At 42.8% G+C, this 22,092-nt stretch overlaps 2 pseudogenes; one reads left to right on the forward strand and one right to left on the reverse strand.

Annotated features, from left to right (window-relative positions):
- Positions 1 to 22,092, reverse strand: part of LOC100593431 — a 141,093-nt pseudogene that overhangs the window by 12,778 nt on the left and 106,223 nt on the right.
- Positions 19,304 to 20,068, forward strand: LOC115831740 (annotated as a pseudogene).

Genomic DNA, 22,092 nt, shown 5'->3' on the forward strand with positions numbered 1-22,092 from the left:
TATATTGTGAATACTGTCATGAAACATGGGAAGGCAGGTAACTCCTTAAGGTACCGGTTTCCTTTGCTTTTAAATGCGTATGCAGTGTGAGGAACATCCCAACTTTTTCACAGTGTATTCGCTAATTCACATTGGCATCAATAGCGTATAAGAGTTTCCCTTTCTGTAAGTCTACACTGGCTGCTACCTTCCAAAAATGTTAATTGCTGTTTTGGGTAATATTCATTCTCAGTGGAGTTTGATGGTATCTGATATTGGAGGTGATCTGACTTACATGTTTGGAGTGATTAGTGATGTGGAGAATCTTTTTTTTTCACCTATGAATCAGTTTCATGTCCTTTGGTGGAAGCGATTGTGCAGGTCCTTTGGATATTTTTAGCTTGTGTATTTTTTTAATCTTTCCCCCACTTAGTAGCTTTAGTGCTTGAATATGTTAGATAACAACCCCTTCCAAAATTACGATTTTCCACAATTTTAACCCAGTCATCCTTTCCGCCAAGGTAAGATGCTTTCTTTTTGGGTTCATTGTTTTCTCCCCCATGCAGAAGCTCTAAAGTGTTGGTCTCACAGTTTTTTATTTTGCTTTGTCAGCAGGGATTTCAGTGTCCAATCAGAGAGAGAAAAAAAGATCACAAAGTCATTGTATGGTGTATAGGTATTTTGCTTGTAAGCGAGACCATGTGGTGTTTGGTTTTCTGTTAGATTGTGTTAGTTTGCTTAGCATAGTGACCTGCAGGTCCATCCTTGTTGCTGCCAAGGGCATGAATTTTTTTTAAGCTATGTAGATGTTGTGGTATCCATGTACAGCAGTTTTAAAACATGTAATCAACTGTTAAGGGGGGACATAGTCAATGTTATTTTATATTTCCATGTGAACAGCACTTCCAAGAACATACCCATGCCTGTGTCATTTTGAAAGGAGGATTTATGATTATTTTCCTTTGTGTAGATACCCAGTTATGCGATTGTCGTTTGGATGGTAGTAGTTAAGTTCTTTTGAGGAACTCCAAACCACTTCTCATAGTGTGAGAACGTTTTTATTCCCACCAAGAGTGTAGCAGTGTTTGCTTTCCTCCACTGCCTTGCCAGCATGTGAATGCTTGGACTCAGGACAAATGGCCATTCTGACCGGTGTGAGATGGTATCTCAGTGTGCGTGAGAGTTGCATTTCTCTGATGATGAGTAACGTTGAGGTGTGTGTTCTGTTCTCTATCCATTGTTTGAATGGTTTGTTTTTCTGCCTCTTGATTTTTTTAAGGTCATGTTAGAGTCTGGCTATCAGACCTTGGTGAGAAAGCATAGTTTGGGAAACATTGTCTCCCATCCTGTAGCCTGTGTGTTTACTGTGCCGGTGATTTATTTCGCTATCTGGCAGTATTATTGTTTCTTAGGCCTAGCTTGTCCTATTGGTTTTTCTTGCTGTTGCTTTTGTTTAAAATGCTTTTCCAAAGCCCGTATTGAGAAAGATACGTCCTAGGTTTCCTTGTAGGGCATTCATAGTTTGAGGTCTTCTGCTGAAATCTCCCATTCATCTTGGGTTAGTTTTTGCATCTAATTGAGAGTTAAGGCTCCAGTGTTGTTCATCTGCATGTGGCTAGCCACCTAGCCCAGGGCCTTCATTGCATAGGAGCCTTTTTGTCCATCTGACCTTTGGTGTTTCGGCATGGCTTTGGAGTTTTCAGGGCGTTTTGTGGTCCCACGGGAATTTTAGCATTGTTGCTTTTTGTTTTTTAAGAAACAAAATTAGCCCTGTCCTAAAGATGTACAACTAGACGGTAGAGTGGGACATTTGGTTCCATGCATGATCATATAGGGATGAAATCAGGGTATTTAGCGTCATTTTTTGCCTTGTAGAGTTTTCATGTCTTTGAGTGAGGAGAGCGAGAACCTCCTTTCTGGCTGTTCTTGAAAACTACACTTTGGTAAAGTTTTCGCTAATCATCCCTGCTGAGGAATAGAACAGCAGGTTTCATTCCTCTTACGCAATGTGTACTTGGTACCTGTTTCCTATGCCCACCCATGCCCAGCCTTCTGTTCAACCCTGGCAAGCACGATGGTGCTTTGTAGGTCTGTGTGAGATAAGTTTCCTAGATTGCCTCATGGTGAGATGATGCGAGGTTTGTCTTTCTCTGCCTAGTGTGTTTCATTTAACATAATGTTCTCCAGGTTCCACAGTGTTGCCACGGATGACCTGATTTCAGTACCCGTGTCTGGCTGAAGAGTAATCTGGTTGTGACTGGATACTGCAGTTTCTGGATCTCATCCTCTGTGGTGGACAGGTAGGTTGATTCCTTATCTTGGCTATTGCGACTGGATCCACAGTCAGCGTGGGAAGGCAGCTGTGTCTTCTGTGTACTGATTTCATATGATTCCAGTAGCAGCACAGCTCAGTGAAATGGTAGTTGTAATTTTAGTTGTCTGAGGAACCTCCAGGTGGCCTCTGTAGTGTGCATACTAATTTACCTGTTAACAGATGTGGATGAGAAAGCTCCTTCTCTGGAAATTCAGAGCAGCTTCTTTTAAGATACACGAAGGTCTTTGTAATACTCATTCCACCAAGAGAAACACAGTATCTGAGTCTTGTTCTGATTTTCATTTTTGCCATGATTAGTGATGTTAACCAGGTGTTAACAGCATGCTTGTTTCAGTTTTATGTGTTCTTTGCAGAAAAGCTCTTTGGTTTCCTTTATCCAGTTTGGTTTGGTAATTAATTTCTGTTTCTGGTGTTTTTTGCTAGTTATAATGTTACTTACACGTTTTCCCAAAAATGCCTCATCAGCTGTGTTTTTCTTCCAAACGCTTTTATCATCTTTGGATGTTTTTTTCTTTCATTCATTCGGTTTTTCATTCTTTCTTGCCCACAAGCATGTAGTCTGATGCAGTTTAGGTGTGTGCAGTGTTCTGGTTTTCCCTTTACGTTGGTGACTGATGAAGTTAAGGAAATTTCACTAGCTTATCAATCTGTTGCCAGTGAGTTTTGGTTGTTGCTTGTTTGTATTCTTTTTTGTCTTCATTTTTTTGTTTTCATTTTTGCAAACCATGAGCATAGATCCAAGTTGACCCTGGTATCTGCACACTATATGCTTTCTTTTAGTGACTTTATCAAGTTATGGGTATAGGTCTTTCCATTCATGTTTAATGAATTGTTTGCGAATTTCCACAATAAGGACCCTGTGTTATTTTGCCTAGGGATATCCAGTTCCCCCAACACTGTATTGGACAGACTCTCCCTTCCCAGGGTGACTTGTGGTTCTTTCCAAACATGTGCTTTCTGTTGTGTTGTGAAAGGAAAATATTCTTGTCCCTAAAATCACTAAGGAAAACTCAGGCTGGAAACTGCTTAGGGCCAACCTGCCCCCATTCTATTCAAGTCAGCCCTCTGCTCACTGAGATAGATGCATATCTGATTGCCTCCTTTGGAGAAGCTAACCAAAAACTCTAAAAATGTAATTATTTGTGGTATCACTTATCGTGACCTTGAAGCTCCCTCCCTGCTTCCTAGTCTTCCTGCTTTGCTTAAAGTTGTTCCACCTTTCCAGAGCGAACTATGTACTTCTTAACATGTATTGATTGGTTGTCTTATGTCTCCATACAATGTATAAAACAAAGCTGTGCCCTGACCACCTTGGGCACATGTTTTCATGACTTTCTGAGGCTTTGTCATGAAGTGTGTCCTCAACCTTGGCAAAATAACTTTCTAAAATTAACTGAGACTGTTTCAGATTTTCTGGGTTCACCTTTTGGTAACACAGGGGGATTCTGAGTGGAGATGCCCCTGACCTTTGGCAAATCTCCTGTCAGTGCTTGGACCAGTGTGAGCCCACTTTATTGACCAAACCAATAGGACAATTTGCTGAGGTTCTGAGAGCACCCCCCTCCAGAGAATCCCTCATCTCCAAAACTTTTGGTCAAGATCTAGAGTTTTAACTTGCGTCCAACAAGACAAGTTTTCATACCTCTAATGATGTTGGCAGGCGGTACTTTATGGAGTTTTTGAGCCACTTTTTCTAATAGGGCAAATTTGGTTTTGTTTGTTTGTTTTCTGCTTCTAGGATAGTAGAGAGCAGTTTTACAGCCTGAGACCCATCACTAGGTAAGAAACCAGTTTTGGATTCTGTCTTGCAAAATTCCTTTTCAAGAATAAAGTTAACATTTAACAACCAGCCGGTGTTAGAGTGCTCAGAAATCATATGATTTGTGTGACCATTGTTAGTTTTTAGGCAGCATTTTGGTCCTCGCTGAAATACTGGTATAAGATTAAGAGTTTTTGTTTAAAGGAGCACAATTGTGTAAAAGTCAGCTTAATTAAAAGGGTAAACATCCAGATGTGTTGTGCATGTGTGTGTGTTTGTATTTGGAAGAACCTTCATGGTTTTGGTTTTTTTGTTTTTTTGACTCTCCTAGACCTTGTCTTTTTGTTGTTGTTGAGCAAAATGTGTTTTTTTTTTTTCTTTTTTTTCTCAGTTGAGAAAATACTATTCTGGTTTTCACCCCTGATTTTTCTTGACTAAAGTAGTTATTGCAACAGAGGCTCTCTTGGGTTTTTAGGAAGAGTGTAGTTTAATTTTTATGTTTAATTGGCTCAAGAAAAATATTAGTGTCTCCCTCTAGCAGCACAGACTCTTGCTGTGCTTTATGAAGTAAATTTTGGCTATTGATTTTCAACCTGAGTTGTTTCCCTTAGCGTTCAGATTTAAGGCTGTTTTAGTTGACAGCTGCCTAGGGTTGTGAACCAAGTTATTCAAGAATCTGAAAGTCTAAGACAGAAAAAAGGGGGAGGTCTTTAAAATCTATAGAATGTACTGTGACAGCCCAATGCGTTCACCTGCCCTCTGCCTAGAGAGAACGATTTATCAAAGATAGAGGAAATTGCAGTGGAGAAGGAGTAACTCACGCAGAGCTGGCTGTGTGACAGACCAAAGTTTATTACCAAATCGGTCTCCCCAAGCATTCGGGGATATCAGAGTTTTTAAAGATCTTTGGTGGGTAGGGGCTTGGGAAGTGGGGAGTGCTGATTAGTAAGTCAGGCTGGAGATGGAATCATAGGGGGTCGAAATGAGGTTTCTTGCTGTCTTCTATTCGTGGGTATGACGGCACAATGGTTGGGCCAGATTACCGGCCTGGGCAGGGTCTGCAACAATGTCAAGCCGCCTGATCTTAGGTTTTCCAGGAGTGTGTGAATGTCACATGTCAAGCCCTGATCTTAGGTTTTACAGGAGTGATGTGATGTTACCTGCAGGAGCAGTGTTGGGGAGGTTCAGATTTTGGAGCCGGAGACTGCTGATCTCTAAACTGTAACGTTCTAATCTTGTAGCTAATATGTTAGTCTGCAAAGGCAGACTGCTCCCCGGCAAGAAGGGTTCTTTTCAGAAAACGGTTGTTATCAATCTGCTTTCAGAGTCAAACCATGAACTAAAATTCCTTCTTCAAAAGTTAGTTGAGCTTACACCAAGGAAAGAGGCAAGGACAGCTTAAGGGTTGAAGCAAGCAAATAGTCGGTTAAGTCTGATTTCTTTCAGTGTCATAATTTCCTAGTTACAGTTTTGCAAAGGTGGTTTCAGTACTTCCATAGATATGCCTGATAGATTTTTAGATGTATTATGTATTGTGTGGCAGAATGTTAAACTATAAAAATATAAAAGCTCTATTATTGGCTTTAAAGAAAAATAAAAGCACTTAAGTTAGATACTAAGAAAGACTTGTCAAAATGGCTTTTTCAACTTTATGTAACTTAAGCAAAATCTTTAATAAGCTAGCTTTTAAAAATTATTGGTAAAATAATTTAGAATATCTTAAAAATTTGCAGCATACATTTTTTGTTTCCTTTAGTTATCAACAAATTTCATACATATTCTGCCAAATACTATAAGGTGGTCAAAAATTTGGCATTGGGGTTTCAAAAAGTATAAACCAGCCCAAACAGAATGATCTTTACTTGTGTAATTTTTTAATAAGTAAGACCATTGATAGGAGTTAATAAAAACGCTGCATGTTGAATTTAGTAAGATTACTCAGCACTTCTAATTCCTGTGGCGTTTGGCAGTCTAGTCCCAGACAATAAGGAACGGATGTGACTGCCTTTGTTTCAAAGCTAAACTATAAACCAGTTTCCTCCCAGTTCAGTTCGGCCTATGTGGAGGAATGAACAAGGACGGTTTGGAGTTATGAGCAAGACGGGCCAGTTAGGCCAAATCTTTTTTCCACTGTCCCAGTTATAATTTTGCAATGGCGGTTTCATAACTTTAAAATCATGAACTATCACAGATTTCATAAATAATCTAGGTAACAATTAAATAGGTAAATGTAATGGGATAAATACTTGTAGCAAAACTGGTCATAATTTTAGAATATAAAGTTAAGTTAAATAAAGATATTTCATTATTTTGGGTATTTTCAATAAACATATATTGTAGGAAAACATTCTTGCTAAAAAAGTCTTTTTTTTCTAAAAAAAAAAAAAAAAGATGAACAAGTTTTGTCTAATTCAAAGCTTATTTAAGTTAATGTAATAAAGGTAAAGGAACCAGGAAATAAAAAAAAGTAAAGAAATTATAAAGAGGTAGTTTTTTAGGTAAAAAGAGCTTAAAGAGAAATACTATGAATAAGAAAAATCCTGTATAGTAAGTTTAGTCCTAAAAAATAACTGGGTTGTTTAAAAAGAAGGGATGTTCAGACAAATCAGAAAGTCTGACCATGTCATGAACAGTGTAAGTCACAATAAGGATTTACATATTTAAAAAATCCAAAACTTTATATAATAAGGTTGTCATATTGAATTTGGTTTACTTAGGAAAAAACTGAGATTTTTTAAAAATTGAGGTTATTACATCCATGCATCTTCCTGTACCATGCTTTCAAAATCCTTGCAACACTGGAGTTACAGGGGCTTTTTAATCGCTATGTCTAAAAAAATGAAAACCAAGTCCTGCTAACATCCACTGCAATTAAAGCCTCATCTTCAGGCCTGATAGAAGAACGCCAATTTAAATAAATGCTGCATTCCTGAGACACAGGGCAAGAAATGAAAGCTATTCCCGCCTCAAAGACCCAGGGACTATTTGTAAAAGAGGTGGGAGCATAAGAATGTAAGGGCCGATTTTGAAAGATAAAGTTAGTTCAGTTTCTCTATACATTAATTATTAATGTCAAAGGCACACTGATGCAAAACCAGTAAATGGACGCCTGTGTCAGATTAACAAGGTTTTCTTGAAGCATTTACCAACTCCTTAGTACAGGTTATAAAAGGCTTATGGAAGTTATATTTTATAATCAAGATTACATTTTATAGATTGTTTAGAAAATTTTTAAAAACAAATGTAATTGGCTTCATGCTGTTTTTATTAGGGCTTCTTGTTTAGAAAATTAAGTCTCCTGTCTCAAAGGATGAAGGTTTTCACTTTAAAAAAAATCCTTGAATTATCACTTTGGTTAAATAAATGACTTTACAATGACCTGTAGTCCTATTCTTTAATATCAAGTGTTTTAAACATTTTATATTTGACAGTTTCCAAAATCAAATTTATATATTGTGTCTTTTTCTATCCTAAATAGAACATTAGTTTCTCTAAAGTCTAAAAATGACATAATTTGGCTTATCTGGTATAAAATTTATACTGGAAGTATTGTCAAATAAGAAATGGTGTTTGGCTTTCTTTCATATCCATTTGTATAAATATGTTATTGGTGTGTGTTCCAAAATGATGGGAAACTCCTGTAATTCTGATATAACTTAGTGTACATTATTCATAATAATCATAATTGTTATGTTAAAATTATCGTGTGCCACGGAGGTAACAAATTCACTTGTCCATTGTATCTTTTAACTACGGCTGCCTTTACTTTTTTTTCATCCACAGACAGTTGTCTTGTCTTGTTTCAAACCCTCTTTATAAGGTGGGTTTATAATCAGCTGTAGGACTCTAACAGGTGCACTTAAATTCAGGTTTTCTGATAATTTTGGAAATTGTTACATTGGAATAAAGCAAAAAATTTTGGAACTCTTATGGAGAGCTGAAATGTTTATGACTATCAAACAGAACAGGAGCTAACTGAAATAACTGAACCAATAGAAAACTGAAGTAATCTTTGCCTTTTTGCTTAAAACATTGCTGATACTTTGTTTTTCAGAGTTAAGAAAACTTTAAGTTAGTTGCAGCTTTTAACAATAAAGTATATTCCTGTGAACAAAATTTGGAGCATATTTGTTTTTCTCTACCTAATTTCTCCAGAATTTGGAAATGGGGGGTATTCTTAATTTATGGCAATATAGTTATTTGCGTAAGTGCAATAAAAATTTGTTTTATTTTGCAATAGGACACAGTTGGAGAATTTGGTTATTTTATCAAGGGTTTGACTGAAATGGTGTGCTTTCCTTCAAGGAATCAAACCTGACTTACAGAAGCCAATAAAGCCATTGGAAAAACTGGCCTCATATTTTGTGTACACAGTCCCTGTACAGGGTTTCTGACCTGTGGTAAATAAAGAATGTCACTTTCTGACAGGTGCAGAAGCCCCAGGTTTATTTTGGAACCTCAAGAGGAGAGGAAATTCACTGAAATCATAGGTATTTGATGGCAGAAATCCATGGCTGGGCTTGGCTTTAAAAAAGTCTTGTCTAAAGGGCTAATATCCAGAATCTATAATGAACTCAAACAAATTTACAAGAAAAAAACAAACAACCCCATCAAAAAGTGGGCAGAGGACATGAACAGACACTTCTCAAAAGAAGACATTTATGCAGCCAGAAAACACATGAAGAAATGCTCATCATCACTGGCCATCAGAGAAATGCAAATCAAAACCGCAGTGAGATACCATCTCACACCAGTTAGAATGGCCATCATTAAAAAATCAGGAAACAACAGGTGCTGGAGAGGATGTGGAGAAATAGGAACACTTTTACACTGTTGGTGGGACTGTAAACTAGTTCAACCATTGTGGAAGTCAGTGTGGCGATTCCTCAGGGATCTCGAACTAGAAATACCATTTGACCCAGCCATCCCATTACTGGGTATATACCCAAAGGACTATAAATCATGCTGCTATAAAGACATGCCACACGTATGTTTATTGCGGCACTATTCACAGTAGCAAAGAGTTGGAACCAACCCAAATGTCCAACAACGATAGACTGGATTAAGAAAATGTGGCACATATACACCATGGAATACTATGCAGCCATAAAAAATGATGAGTTCGTGTCCTTTGTAGGGACATGGATGAAACTGGAAAACATCATTTTCAGTAAACTATCGCAAGGACAAAAAACCAAACACCGCATGTTCTCACTCATAGGTGGGAATTGAACAATGAGAACTCATGGACACAGGAAGGGGAACATCACACTCCGGGGACTGTTGTGGGGTGGGGGGAGGGGGGAGGGACAGCATTAGGAGATACACCTAATGCTAAATGACGAGTTAATGGGTGCAGGAAATCAACATGGCACATAGATACATATGTAACAAACCTGCACATTGTGCACATGTACCCTAAAACCCTAAAGTATAAAAAAAAAAAAAAAAAAAAGTCTTGTCTAAGATTCCTCCCATGGAACAAAGTTCCATCAAAGCCAATTTAAAAGCCTGTGTAAAAAATATTATTGTTGCACTGTATGCAAATAATTAGGCCAAGAATAATAAAGCAAATCAGTTCTAACATGATTTATCTTTAGTAAAAATGGAAAAACTGCAGAGAGAAAAAATTGTTTCAAAACTACAGTAGACCTGTTTTTAAATTCTAGTCTTGCCTAATGTTTTTTCAATTTTTATTATTTTCTACATTTGGGACCGAATTCTAATTTTTCTTGGCCACAAGTCTTTAATGTTTTCAATTTTTTTTTCAATTATTCCTAACGTGGAGTCACTGAAAACTAAGCTGTGCTTTCTTAAAACCCTGCGAACTGAAGCCAGACAACTTAAACTTCAGAAGAAAATAACAACAACCTATTTACATACATAAGCCACTTTCATACCTGCCTACTGAGGTATGGACTGCAGAGTAATGTGGCTTACATTGATTTTTCCAGGATTGTTCTTTTGTTGTTGTTGTTGTTTTCTCCCTTCCTCCCCCCTATTTTAACTTCACAGGATGTGAGACTTCACAACTTGCTAAAAAATGAGGTTTTGGGACCTACCTATCTAGGAATAAATCCTCCTAGCCATGAGAGATCAGATGAAACCCAAGACCAGAGACTCATTTGCTTGTAAAATGCTTTTTCCAAACGATTTTTTAAAAAGAAAAGGGGGGAAATGTGAAAGGAAAATATCTTGGATCCCTGAAATCACTAAGGAAAACTCAGGCTGGAAACTGCTTAGGGCCAACCTGCCTCCCATTCTATTCAAAGTCACCCTTCTGCTCCCTGAGATAGATGCCTATCTGATTGGAGATGAATCAGAAACTCAGAAGAATGTAACCATTTGTGTATCAGTGATCTGTGACCTGGAAGCTCCCTCCCTGCTTCCAGTCTTCCTGAGTTTGCTTCAAGTTGTCACACCTTTCTAGACCAAAGCAATGTACTTTTTACATATGATTGATGTCTCATGTCTCCCTAAAATGTATAAAACCAAGCTGTGCCCTGACCACCTTGGTCATGTGTCGTCATGACCCTGAGGCTGTGTCACGAGTGTGTTCTCAACCTTGGCATAATAAACTTTCTAAATTAACTGAGACCTTCATTTGAGTTTGCTGCTGGACACCCTCACTGTGTTCGTTGGCCTGTGTTTCTCTGTTAATGCCTATCACGAATCGCTTGGCTAACTAAAGCTTTGGGAAGTAGTTTAAAGTGGAAGAGTGTGATGGCGCTCCACCGACTTTGTATGTGTAGGAACTGCTTTGGGAATGCGGGGCATTGCATTGTCCCACGGGATTTTTAGTAGTGTGTTGTGATCCTATTTGGAAAACAACAATAGCACATGGTATATGTTTTTATTTGAAGGGTGCAACGGACCTTTTTACATGAATCAACGAAACTGCAGGACTTAGCATCTCTGTTTCATGCTACAGTGAGGATTTCTTGAGGGAGAGAGCATTCCAAATCCTTTCCAGCAATATTGAGTATTATGCTACGATATTGTTAAGCCTAGTCACAATGCTGTGCTGTAGAACACCAGAGTACCCACGTCTCACCTGAGCATCCCTTTGTAGCCATTTCCAATCCTCCCCCGAGCCTCTGGTACCCACTGTTGACATTGCTACTGTATGAGATTGGCAGTATTTGTGTTTGTCTTCCTCTGCCTGGCTCTTGTTTTTTAACTTAATGTCCTCCAGGTTTCTCCATCTTGCTGGTAGTGAACTGATGTCCGGAAGTTTGATGGCTGAAGAGTGTACCATTGTGTATATATCCTTCAATTCCTGCATTTTTTCATCTGTAGAAAGACAAGTAGGTTGATTCCCCACCTTGGTTATTGTCCAGAGTACTTCATGAAACATGGGAAGGGAGATACCTCCTTGAGGTAGGTTTCCTTGGCTTTGCAGGTATACCCAGTGTTGGGATGGCTAGAGGAACTGGTGGTTGTGTCATTAATTGTTTCAGAAACCTCCAGCTGTCTCACAGTGGGTATACGAATTTGCATTCAAAACAGTAGTATGTAATAGTTCCTCTGTCTGCAAATCTGCACTGCCCTTATCTTCAAAAAGTTTTATTGCTCTTTCTGGTCATACTCGTTCTCTGGGGAGAAACTCTCCTGATGTGGAGAGACTTTTCTATTACCTGAGAGTCTGTTTCAGGTTTTTTCAGAAATGCCTCTGCCAGTCTTTTGGGCATTTTTAGCGTGTGTATTGGTTTTTGTGTTTTTGTCCACTTAGGACCATTAGTTTCTTGAATATGTTAGATAAGCCCTTCTAGATCCACAGTTTTCCATAATTTTCTCTCAGTCTGTGGGATGTCTTCTGTAGGGTTCACTGTTTTTTCTCCAGTGTTGAAGCTGTGTGAAGCTCTGAAGTTGTCCTTAGTCTCACATGGACACATTCACTTTTCTTAGCGGTGATTTCTGTGTCCCTTTGAGAAGAAAAGCGAGATGGTGAAGCCATTGTATGGTCTATGGGTATTTGAGTCCTGTGTGTTTTCTGTTTGTAGTTTAGGTGCACAGGTTCAAGTTTCCCCACAGTAGACACACACCCTATGTGTTTTCCTTGGAGGTTTTGGTTTCACAATTGCCCTTTGGTATTCAGTGGATTTTGTATCGCTTTTTGTCTCTTGTGTAAGGGAAGGGTTTATTTCAGTCCTTTGCACGTGACCCCCCAGTTTCTTCAACCATTGTGCCTTTGGTGTGCTTTTAGGAAAAGCAAGAATCCCATGGGTTCAGTGTTTATAATTGTGGGTTGATTATTTGGCTCCTTCGTTGTGTCCATTTGGTTATCTTTCAGTGTTCATGCCGCTAATGGATGGATTGGGCCACTGTAGGCTTTTTTTGTTTTGTGTGTTTTCTTGTATTTTCTTCCTTTTTTTCTATTTCTATTTCCAAAGCTGGGTTTTCTAAAGTGATAGCTACTTTTATTGTGATCGAGGGGTGTACGCCTGCAGGTTCATTTCACTACATGGCTATACAGCAGACTTTTGATGCTTGAGGTCCTAACATACCCGTCACCCAGGTGGTGAACACAGCACCTGTTGGATCATTCTTCCTCCAAGGCTTCCTGTCTCCCTCCTTTTTTTGTCTGGTAGTACCCAGCATCTGTTGATTTCATCTTTATGTTCATGTGTATTCAGTGTTGAGTTTCTGCCTATAAGTGAAAACCTGCGGTGTTCGGTCTTTTGTTCTTGCCTGAGTTCGCTTAGCAGAGTGGCCTGCAGTTCCATCTATGTTGCTGCTGAGGGCATGATTTTGTTTCTGTGTTTGATTTTCCTTGGTGGCTTCTTAGTATTCTGTGGTGCATAGGTATCACATCTGATTTTCTGTTGGTGGGCATCTCATCTAGGTCAGGTCCACGTCTTTATTCCTGTGAGTAGCACTCCTGTGAACTTGCAGATGTCTGTCTTTTTGATAGACACATGTATTTTTCCCTTGGGTAGATACAACCAAAGATCGTATTGGATTGCTGGGTCAAAGCAATCCAAAGAGGGTTGGATTGCTGGGTGGAAGGGTAGCTCTGCTTGCTTTCCCTCTTTGTTGTTGTTGTTGAGAAATCTTGAAACTGCTCTCCGCAGTTTGAGACCTAGTTCGCATTACCCCAAGAGTGTAGCCGTGTTCGCTTTTATCTACTGCTACACAAATATGTTTTGTGTTTGGACAAATGGCCATTCTGACTGGTGTGTGATGGCACCAGTACCTCATCTCTGATGATTAGTGATGTTGAGCATTTTCTCGTGTCTGTTGGTCTTTTTTAGGTCTTGTTTTGACTAGTGTGTTTGTGTCATTTGCCCATTTTTTACTTGGGTTATTTTTCTGCTTCTTGATTTAGGTAAGGTCTTCTAGATTCTGGCTGTTAGAACTTGGTCAGATGCTTGGTTTGGGAACATTTTCTCCCATCATGTAGGCTGTGTGTTTACTGTGTTGGCAGTCGCTTTGCTGTGCAGCAGGTCTGTAGTTTCTTAGGCCAGACTTGTACTTTTGGTTTTTTGTTGCATTTCTTTTGGGTACTAATTGTCTAAGTGGTTTGCAAAAGCCTATGTTGAGAAAGGTGTTTGATAGGTTGTCTCTTAGGACTTTCACATTTGAAGTCTTCTATTTCAATCTTTGGTTGATCTTGAGTTAATTTTCCATATGATGAGAAGCAGGGCTGCAGTGTTAATTCTTCTGCACATGGCTAGTCATGTATCCCAGTGCCATTCGTCGCATAGTGAGCCTTTTCTTTATTTATTATTTCTGTGGTTTTGTCAAAGGTCAGATGGTTGTAGTTCTGCCAGGCTACTTCTGCATTTTCTAACTTGTCTAGGTGAAAGCTAGGTCATTTCTTTCTGTTATGATCTATTCTGATTTCTTGGGTTCAAGAACTGATAAATGAATTTTAGAAACTGAAGAATCCACTTACATTCTCAAGGTTAGAAACCATCACCATCACCCTATTCTGTGATGTTATGGACTTTATTGAGTTACATCTTTACCCTTTTCCCTCAAGTCTCTCCTCTGGATTTATTTTGTGAAATTAGATTCTGAATCACATTTTGTTGCATAAACTGTGCTTGAGCAAAAAAAGTTTGTTTTTTTTTTTCTAAAAACATCCTTAGTATGCATGGGGTGAAGAACAACAAACATATCTTCTCTTTCTACTAATCACACCATTACACTCTTTTCCAGCCTCTTTGATGCTACATATGGCCATCCAAATGAGCCCTGGCTAAGTACATGTGGATAGAAGTTAATGTTTGCTTCTTGCAAGCCTGGCCCGTGATTCTATGTTCTGATTTAGAACATAAAAAAGAAGTGAGACTTGCTGAATGAGACAGAAAGCACTCTTGAACGCTTCCTCTGACAAGCTCCAAGGCACACTAGTTGCCTTGCACTGCTTTGGACAGCTACTCATTTGTTGGACAATAATTTCCCAACATGGGGACAACCCAGAGCATTTTCCACGTTGATATTCTGCTTCAGTTGCTCATAGTTTTGATCAAAGCTAGACAGTGACTAATCCAGGAGACTCAGACCCCAGGCCAGCGTGGAGTCCTGTGGTTGAAGACAGGCTGGACCATCAGAGGAAGAAAACAAGTAGGCCTTTTTTCTGGATTTTCACCTGCTCTGTTTTCAGGAAACCTGAAGCCAGTTAATGTTATTCAGGCATGACTGAAAAGAGATTATTTTGAGTTGTTTTGGTGGCACCAAGAAATGTGCCAAAAAGCAGAAAGACCAAGGCATTGAGAGTGGTAGAGCCACTGATGATGCTGGGTCTGGTAGGCTTTTGGAGATCTCCCAGCCCCAAAACAGCCAAGCAACTCTGTCCTGGGTTGTGTGAGTGGGCTCAGCCCCCGTGTACACCCATGCTTGGATTCTGGCACACATGGCACCCACAGGAGGCAGCGCCCCCTCCAGGAGACCGGTTGGCAGGACCCTGTCTCCACACGCGAAGACAGCAGGCAGAACCCACACATTCTCTACTTCTCCCAGTGCCAGTTGCCCGTGGGGGTTCACGATGAGACCGACGGGTCCAACCTGCAGGCAGAGTTGCCACCCCAGCCTGTGGCAAAGTGGACCTTTTTCTGCCAGAGGGGTCTGCTTTCCCATTGGCCAAAAAGGCCTCAAATGACAGGGACAGAACAAGGCACAAGTGCCCATTAGAGTGTCTGAGCCCACCTGGTGTCTGCTCCCACACATCTCCTGGGAGGTCCCAGCAGGTACCCAGGCCTGGGCCACAGCTCACCCCATATTCAGAGGTGGGTAGCACAGCTGCCCTGTGCAGGCCTCAGGGAGGAAAGGGAGAAAGATGACAAAAGCAAGACACAAGAAATGCAGCAAAAGCACACTAACATACACGCTTGACACTCATCTGGGGCAGGCCATCCTCTCACTCATGACCAGCAGTGCAGGCAGCCAAGAGCCGGGCAGGAGGCGGTACCACCATCCCCTGAGTTAGGGTCTGGATCCAGGGAAGAACATAGAGTCAACGGCCACTGACCTCAGGATCTGCAGTTTGCAGGGAGGGGATGCTGTAAGAAGAACTGTTTCCAGGTCACAGCTAAATATGTCTGACTTCAAGAAAATACTTCAAAGTACATTTATGGAAGACTCTCAATGATATAAAAAAGCAGTTTAGAAAATGTGAAAGCAATCACCGAACATACTCATATATTTTTCATCTAAATTTAGCTACAGAGTTTTTCTAAAACTGGGATCAGGCCAGGTATGGTGGCTCAGGCTTGTAATCCTAGCACTTTGGGAGCCTGAGGCCGGAGGATAGCTTGAGGCCAGGAGTGGGAGACCAGCCTGGGCAACATGGTGAGACCCCTCATCTCTACCGAATATGCAGAACTTGGCCAGTCATGGTAGCACACCCCTGTAGTCCCAGCTACTCAGAAGGCTGAGGTGGGAGGACTGCTTGAGCCTGGGAGGTTGAGGCTGCAGTTATACAAGATTGCACCACTGCGTTCCAGCCTGAGTGACAGCCCATCTCAAAAAATAACAGTAATTCCCGATTTTAATAACTATTCTGGAGTTGTGCAGGTTCTCACTCACGTGGGAGCTAAAAAAACTTGATCCCATGGACACAGAGAATACAATGGCAGTACCAGAGGCCGGGAAGACTGGGTATGTGGAAGGGAGAATGAAGAGAGGTTGGCTATTGGGTACAAACCTACAGTTAGAAGAAATAAGCTGTAATGTCTGACAGCAGGCTGTGGTGACTAAGTAACATTATTATGAGTAAATATTCAAAGTAACCAGATTACACGTTTTATGCATGTAACAAGTATTTGTATCTATCCTACAAAGAGGTAAAATATTGTGTCAATAAGATGGAGAGGTTATGCCCAAGCCTCCAGAGAGGGGCTCCTTGGATCCGCACAGCACATCCTGCCCACCTGCATCCACTGCTGCACTATGCTCCTCGTATCTGGGCCTTCATGCTCTGGTCCCCAAAGCAGGTGGTGCTGACTCAGGTGGCCACACTGTGGACCTGGGCGTTGGTGGCCCAGAGGGTGGGTGCTGGAGGCTTCCTGCCCTTCATGTTCCACTGGGACCAGATGGAGCCAGGCAGTGACAGGGTACCACCTTCTTGACCAGATCCTGGAACACAGGAGTGTCACCTGGCCCATTGTCATCCCAACTTAGCACCCAAAGTACCCTCGGGCCTGGGCCATGGCTGGGCTGGAACTCAGGATGGTTAGGATGCAGCTCAAGCCTTGTGGCATCTCTGGGTTCTCTGTCCACTGAGGGTGCCCTGGGATGCAGAGCTGGTGGGAAGAAATTGGCATTTCCCCAGCCTATCCTCATTCATGCCAAGCACCCCAGACTGTCCTTCCTGGTGCATCGCCCTGGTCACATTCCCCAGGGCAGGTCAGGGCTTTGTTCAGGGATTTCCCATAGTCAGGTGCCTAATAAGTGCTGAGACGTGCAAGGCCAGTTGGGCAATTGGGTAGGTGCTCTTTGGTGAGCACCCCCAGAAGGGCAGTCCCCCACCCAGGTGTCTGTGTGCTCCTGCTTGTGTTTGACTGTTACGGTGCTTCATGCCAGGGCCACCACTCCCATCCCTCCTGTCAGGAACGACACAGACAGCAAGTGCTTGGGGGTAAGGCATTTGCCAGGTAACACAGGTGGCGAGTGCCGGAGCTGGGATTTGAACCCGGATCATGGCACTCTGTATGGGGCAATGGAAGGTTTGAGGATGCCCATGTAGGAAGGAAGGGCAGCCTGGCCCCACTGAGCCCAGCTGCTCCCTGTGACCCTGGAGGAAACTCCTCAGCCCCCAGCTGGGGAGAGAGTCCAGGAGGCCAGGCTTCCTTTTGCTTCCTGGCTCGGGATCACAGAGGAACAAGGAAATTTAGTGTGTATGTCTTCTTTTTGTTTCATTCAAAATTTAATTAGTATCAAGCAAGAGGAGCTTTAGCTTAACCCTGCATATCCAGGCAAGACTTCAGTTACAAAATAGTACTTTTTTTTTTTTTTTTTGCACTTGTGATCGGCTTCCCCTCTACTTCTTTTGGTAAGAGCAGGTTGGTGTCCAGGCTCAGAATCCATTTTTCCTCCCACACCAAAGCACCTGTGGTTTGGGTGAAGCAGCCTGGCTGCGTAAAGCTTCGCAGCAGAAGGGTCCCGGTAGGATGGTCGAGGTGGTCCAGCTGAGAGGCCAGCACCAGGGAGGCTCAGTGTCCTGTTCCCAGGATCTGCACATGGGGTTGCCTTTCTGCATCTCCCCATCAGTGGTAGGTGCTCCTCCAAGCCCCTCTTGCTGGCCTGGACACAACGTCCTGACCTTGACCCTATTGCATGCCAGTGGAGCAGAGCCCCCCAGGCCAGGTGTTGGCCCTGGCTTGGACAGGCAGGGGGCACCGGGACAGGAGCTGAGTGCGATCCTGTGGCCCCAAATGCCTCCTCGCTGATGGCCTCGTGTTCTGGGTGCGGAGCAAAGAGGAGCAGGTGTCGAAGGCACCTCAGACAGGCGCTGGGCTCTGGCGTCTTGTGCTCCATGATTTTTTTTTTATTATACTTTAATTTTTAGGGTACATGTGTACAACGTGCAGGTTTGTTACATATGTATACATGTGCCATGTTGGTGTGCTGCACCCATTAACTCATTTAGCATTAGGTATATCTCCGAATGCTATCCCTCCCCCCACCCCACAACAGGCCCCGGTGTGTGATGTTCCCCTTCCTGTGTCCGTGTGTTCTCATTGTTCAGTTCCCACCTATGAGTGAGAACATGCTCCGTGATTTCGAGACCATTTGTAGCCAGCTCCGCCGGCCCGTGCTCCGAGCTGCAGCAGCTGCCATGCACAACAGCACCGCCAGGAGTGTCCTGGGGGCTTTCTTCAGAGGAGGCTGTCAGCATCCTCAAGTTCCAGCCGCTTAGCCCCAGTCCTGCTTCAAGAGGTTTTTTCACCACAGGCTTCTCAATGGCTTGAAAGCTCGGCTGACTCCCAGGAAGTTTGCCGGGAACACCAAGCTGTCAGTGACATTCGTGGCGCCAAGACTTACGCGGGTTGCACGCATCGGCCACTGTCTGTGCCACGTGCACTGACGCCACCTGAGATGTGCACGCGCACGCGCACGCGCACGCGCACGCGCACGCGCACGCCGCAGCGCAGCAGCGGCTTGGCTGGCTTGTAATGGCTTGCACGTGCACGCCGCGCGCGCATAATGGTTTGGCTGGCGTGTAACTGCACGCGCGTGCCGCACGTGTGTAACGGCTTGGCTGGCCTGTAACGGCTTGCACGCGCACGCTGCACGTGCATAACGGTTTGGCTGGCGTGTAACTGCACGCGCATGCCGCACGCGCGTAGCGGCTTGGCTGGCCTGTAGCGGCTTGGCTTTGCGTTGGTCGCTTGGATTGACCTTTCCTCCTTGGATTGACGGTTTCTCCTTGGATTGACCTTTCCTCCTTGGATTGACGGTTTCTCCTTGGGTTGACGTTTCCTCTCTCACGTTCTTTTACTGGGCTTGATCTTTTCTCTGCTGGGTTTGGCATTCCCTTGGGTGGGCCGGGTGTTTTCTTGGGGGGGGGTGGCCCTTGCTGGGGTGGGCGTGGGGTTACCCTGGGTGGGTGTGGGTTTTCCCTGAGTGGGGTGGGCTGGCCTCCCCTGCTGGGGTTGGCAGGTTTTGGCTGGGATTGACTTTTCAAACAGATTGGAAACCCGGAGTTACCTGCTAGTTGGTGAAACTGGTTGGTAGACGCGATCTGCTCGCTACTACTGGCCTCTCCTGGCTGTTAAAAGCAGATGATGGCTGAGGTTGGTTCAATGCCAGCTGCCTCCTCTGTGAAGAAGCCATTTGGTCTCAGAAGCAAGATGGGCAAGTGGTGCTGCCACTGCTTCCCCTGCTGCAGGGGGAGAGGCAAGAGCAACGTGAGCACTTCTGGAGACCACGACGACTCTGCTATGAAGACGCTCAGAAGCAAGATGGGCAAGTGGTGCTGCCATTGCTTCCCCTGCTGCAGGGGGAGAGGCAAGAGCAACGTGGGCGCTTCTGGAGACCACGATGACTCCGCTATGAAGACGCTCAGAAGCAACATGGGCGCTTCTGGAGACCACGATGACTCCGCTGTGAAGACGCTCAGAAGCAATGTGGGCGCTTCTGGAGACCACGATGACTCCGCTGTGAAGACGCTCAGAAGCAACGTGGGCGCTTCTGGAGACCACGATGAGTCCTCTGTGAAGACACTCAGAAGCAACGTGGGCGCTTGGGGAGACTACGATGACAGCGCCTTCATGGAGCCCAGGTACCACGTCCATCGAGAAGATCTGGACAAGCTCCACAGAGCTGCCTGGTGGGGTAAAGTCCCCAGAAAGGATCTCATCGTCATGCTCAGGGACACTGACGTGAACGAGAAGGACAAGCAAAAGAGGTAACCAGGCCTGGGCTGGGAGGAGGTGGGACGTGGGGGGATGATGGGGACATACCCTCCTGGCGGGGGAGGAAGGGGACCTGGCTTTCTCGCCTCCGCAGGCCTCACACCACCCTGGATGTGGAAACCTCAGAGAGGTCAGGGCCCAGGCCCCTTTATGAGCTGCAACGCAAAAACAAAACTTTAGCTGATTTCCAATCAAATTATAATTTTCCTCGTAGAACACTAATAGACTGTTTTAAAGTGATTTAACTCGCAAAATTGTTGATGCAGCAGATTATTTTTATCTACAGATTTTAAAACAATGTTCTATACGTTATAGAAAAGTGTATATTGAGAACTAAGAAAAGCCCCCATAACACATCAACTTCAGGGCTAAATATTCTTCAAATAAAATCCAGTATGGGTTTTTATAAATGTACACTGTGTAAATATGTTCTTTACTGAGGAACCTTAGAAGGAAACTGAAATGGGAAGATGGTTCCTGTGCTCGAATAGGAAGATCGAATTTTCTTAAGATGTGAGCTTTTTGGCTGGGCGGGGTGGCTCATGCCTGTAATCCCAGCACTTTGCGAGGCCTAGGTGGGTGGATCACGAGGTCAGGAGATCGAGACCATCCTGGCTAACATGGTGAAACCCCGTCTCTACTAAAAAATATAAAAAAATTAGTTAGGCGCGGTGGCAGGTGCCTGCAGTCCCAGCTACCCAGGAGGCTGAGGCAGGAGAATGGCGTGAAACTGGGACGCGGAGCTTGCAGTGAGCCAAGATAGCGCCACTGCACTCCAGCCTGGGAGACAGAGCGAGACTCCGTCTCAAAAAAAAAAAAAAAGATGTGAGCTTTTTCTATTTATCACTTTCACCTAAGCCAAATAAAAATAGCAGTTTTAGCGTTTTTAAATTCCACATGCTGTCTTTTATTATTGTGATAATTTTTTTTTTGTGACAGAATGGTAAAAGGCTTGCTTCTCCAGATATCAAAATGTGCATGTTATTTATTTCCACAAATTGTTTACTAACGGCTGAAAAGACATCAATGAATAAAACAGAATAGGAAATTTAGAAATACCCAAATATATGTAAGAATTTAGCACTTGATAATGGTGATGTTTTTTATTATTTAAAAAAGATGGATTGTTCATAATTCATTTTTGGAGAAAACTATCTAGATGTTTATATCACAAAAATAAGAGTATAGATTAAAAATTTTAAATATTTGAAAAGAGAAACATACCAGAAGAAAACACAAATGCCTATTTATATATTTTTTTGATGGAGTCTCTCTCTGTTGCCCAGGCTGGAGTGCAGTGGTGCAATCTTGGCTCACTGCCACCTCTGCCTCCTAGGTTCAAGCAATTCTCTGCTTCAGCCTACTGAGTGGCTGGGATTACAGGCACCTTCCACCACGCCTGGCTAATTGTTTTGTATTTTTAGTAGAGATGGGGTTTCACCATCTTGGCCAGGCTGGTCTTGAACTCCTGTCCTCGTGATCCACCCATCTTGGCCTCCTGAAGTGCTGGGGTTACAGGCATGAGCCACCGTGCCTGGCCTATATATGCAGACATAATAAAATAAGCACATTTTAAAATTGGGCAAAGTACTTTTTTGCATATCTACCAGTGACCTATGCGCATAGGAAAAGATAGCGTTCCTGGTAGAAGAAGGAATTAAGTTAGAAGACGAATGAAATACTGTTTTCTATTTAAGTTAGAGGAGGAATGAAAGGCCGGGTGCAGTGGCTTAAGCCTGTTATCCCAGCACTTTAGGAGGCTGAGGCAGGTGGATCATGAAGTCAGGAGTTTGAGACCAGCCTCGCCAGTGTGGTGAGCTCCCATCTCTACTAAAAATACAAAAAATTAGCTGGGCATGGTGGCACACACCTGTAATCTCAGCTACTCAGGAGGCTGAAGCAAGAGAATTGCTTGAACCAGGGAGGTGGAGGTTGCAGTGAGCCGAGATCATGCCACTACATTCCAGCATGGGTGACAGAGTGAGACTCCATCTCAAAAAAAAAAAAAGAAATACTGTTTTCTATCCACAAAGTTTGTGAGGATGAAGAACAGTGGTACTTATATACTTGTTTAAAGTTTAAATTGCTGCAGGTTTTCAAACAGACACTTTAGTGGTAAGAATCACATTTTAAAAATGTTATGCTTTTACTCATCA

The sequence above is a fragment of the Nomascus leucogenys genome, chromosome 20 (assembly GCF_006542625.1).
Source record: "Nomascus leucogenys isolate Asia chromosome 20, Asia_NLE_v1, whole genome shotgun sequence".
Lineage (NCBI taxonomy): Eukaryota > Metazoa > Chordata > Mammalia > Primates > Hylobatidae > Nomascus > Nomascus leucogenys.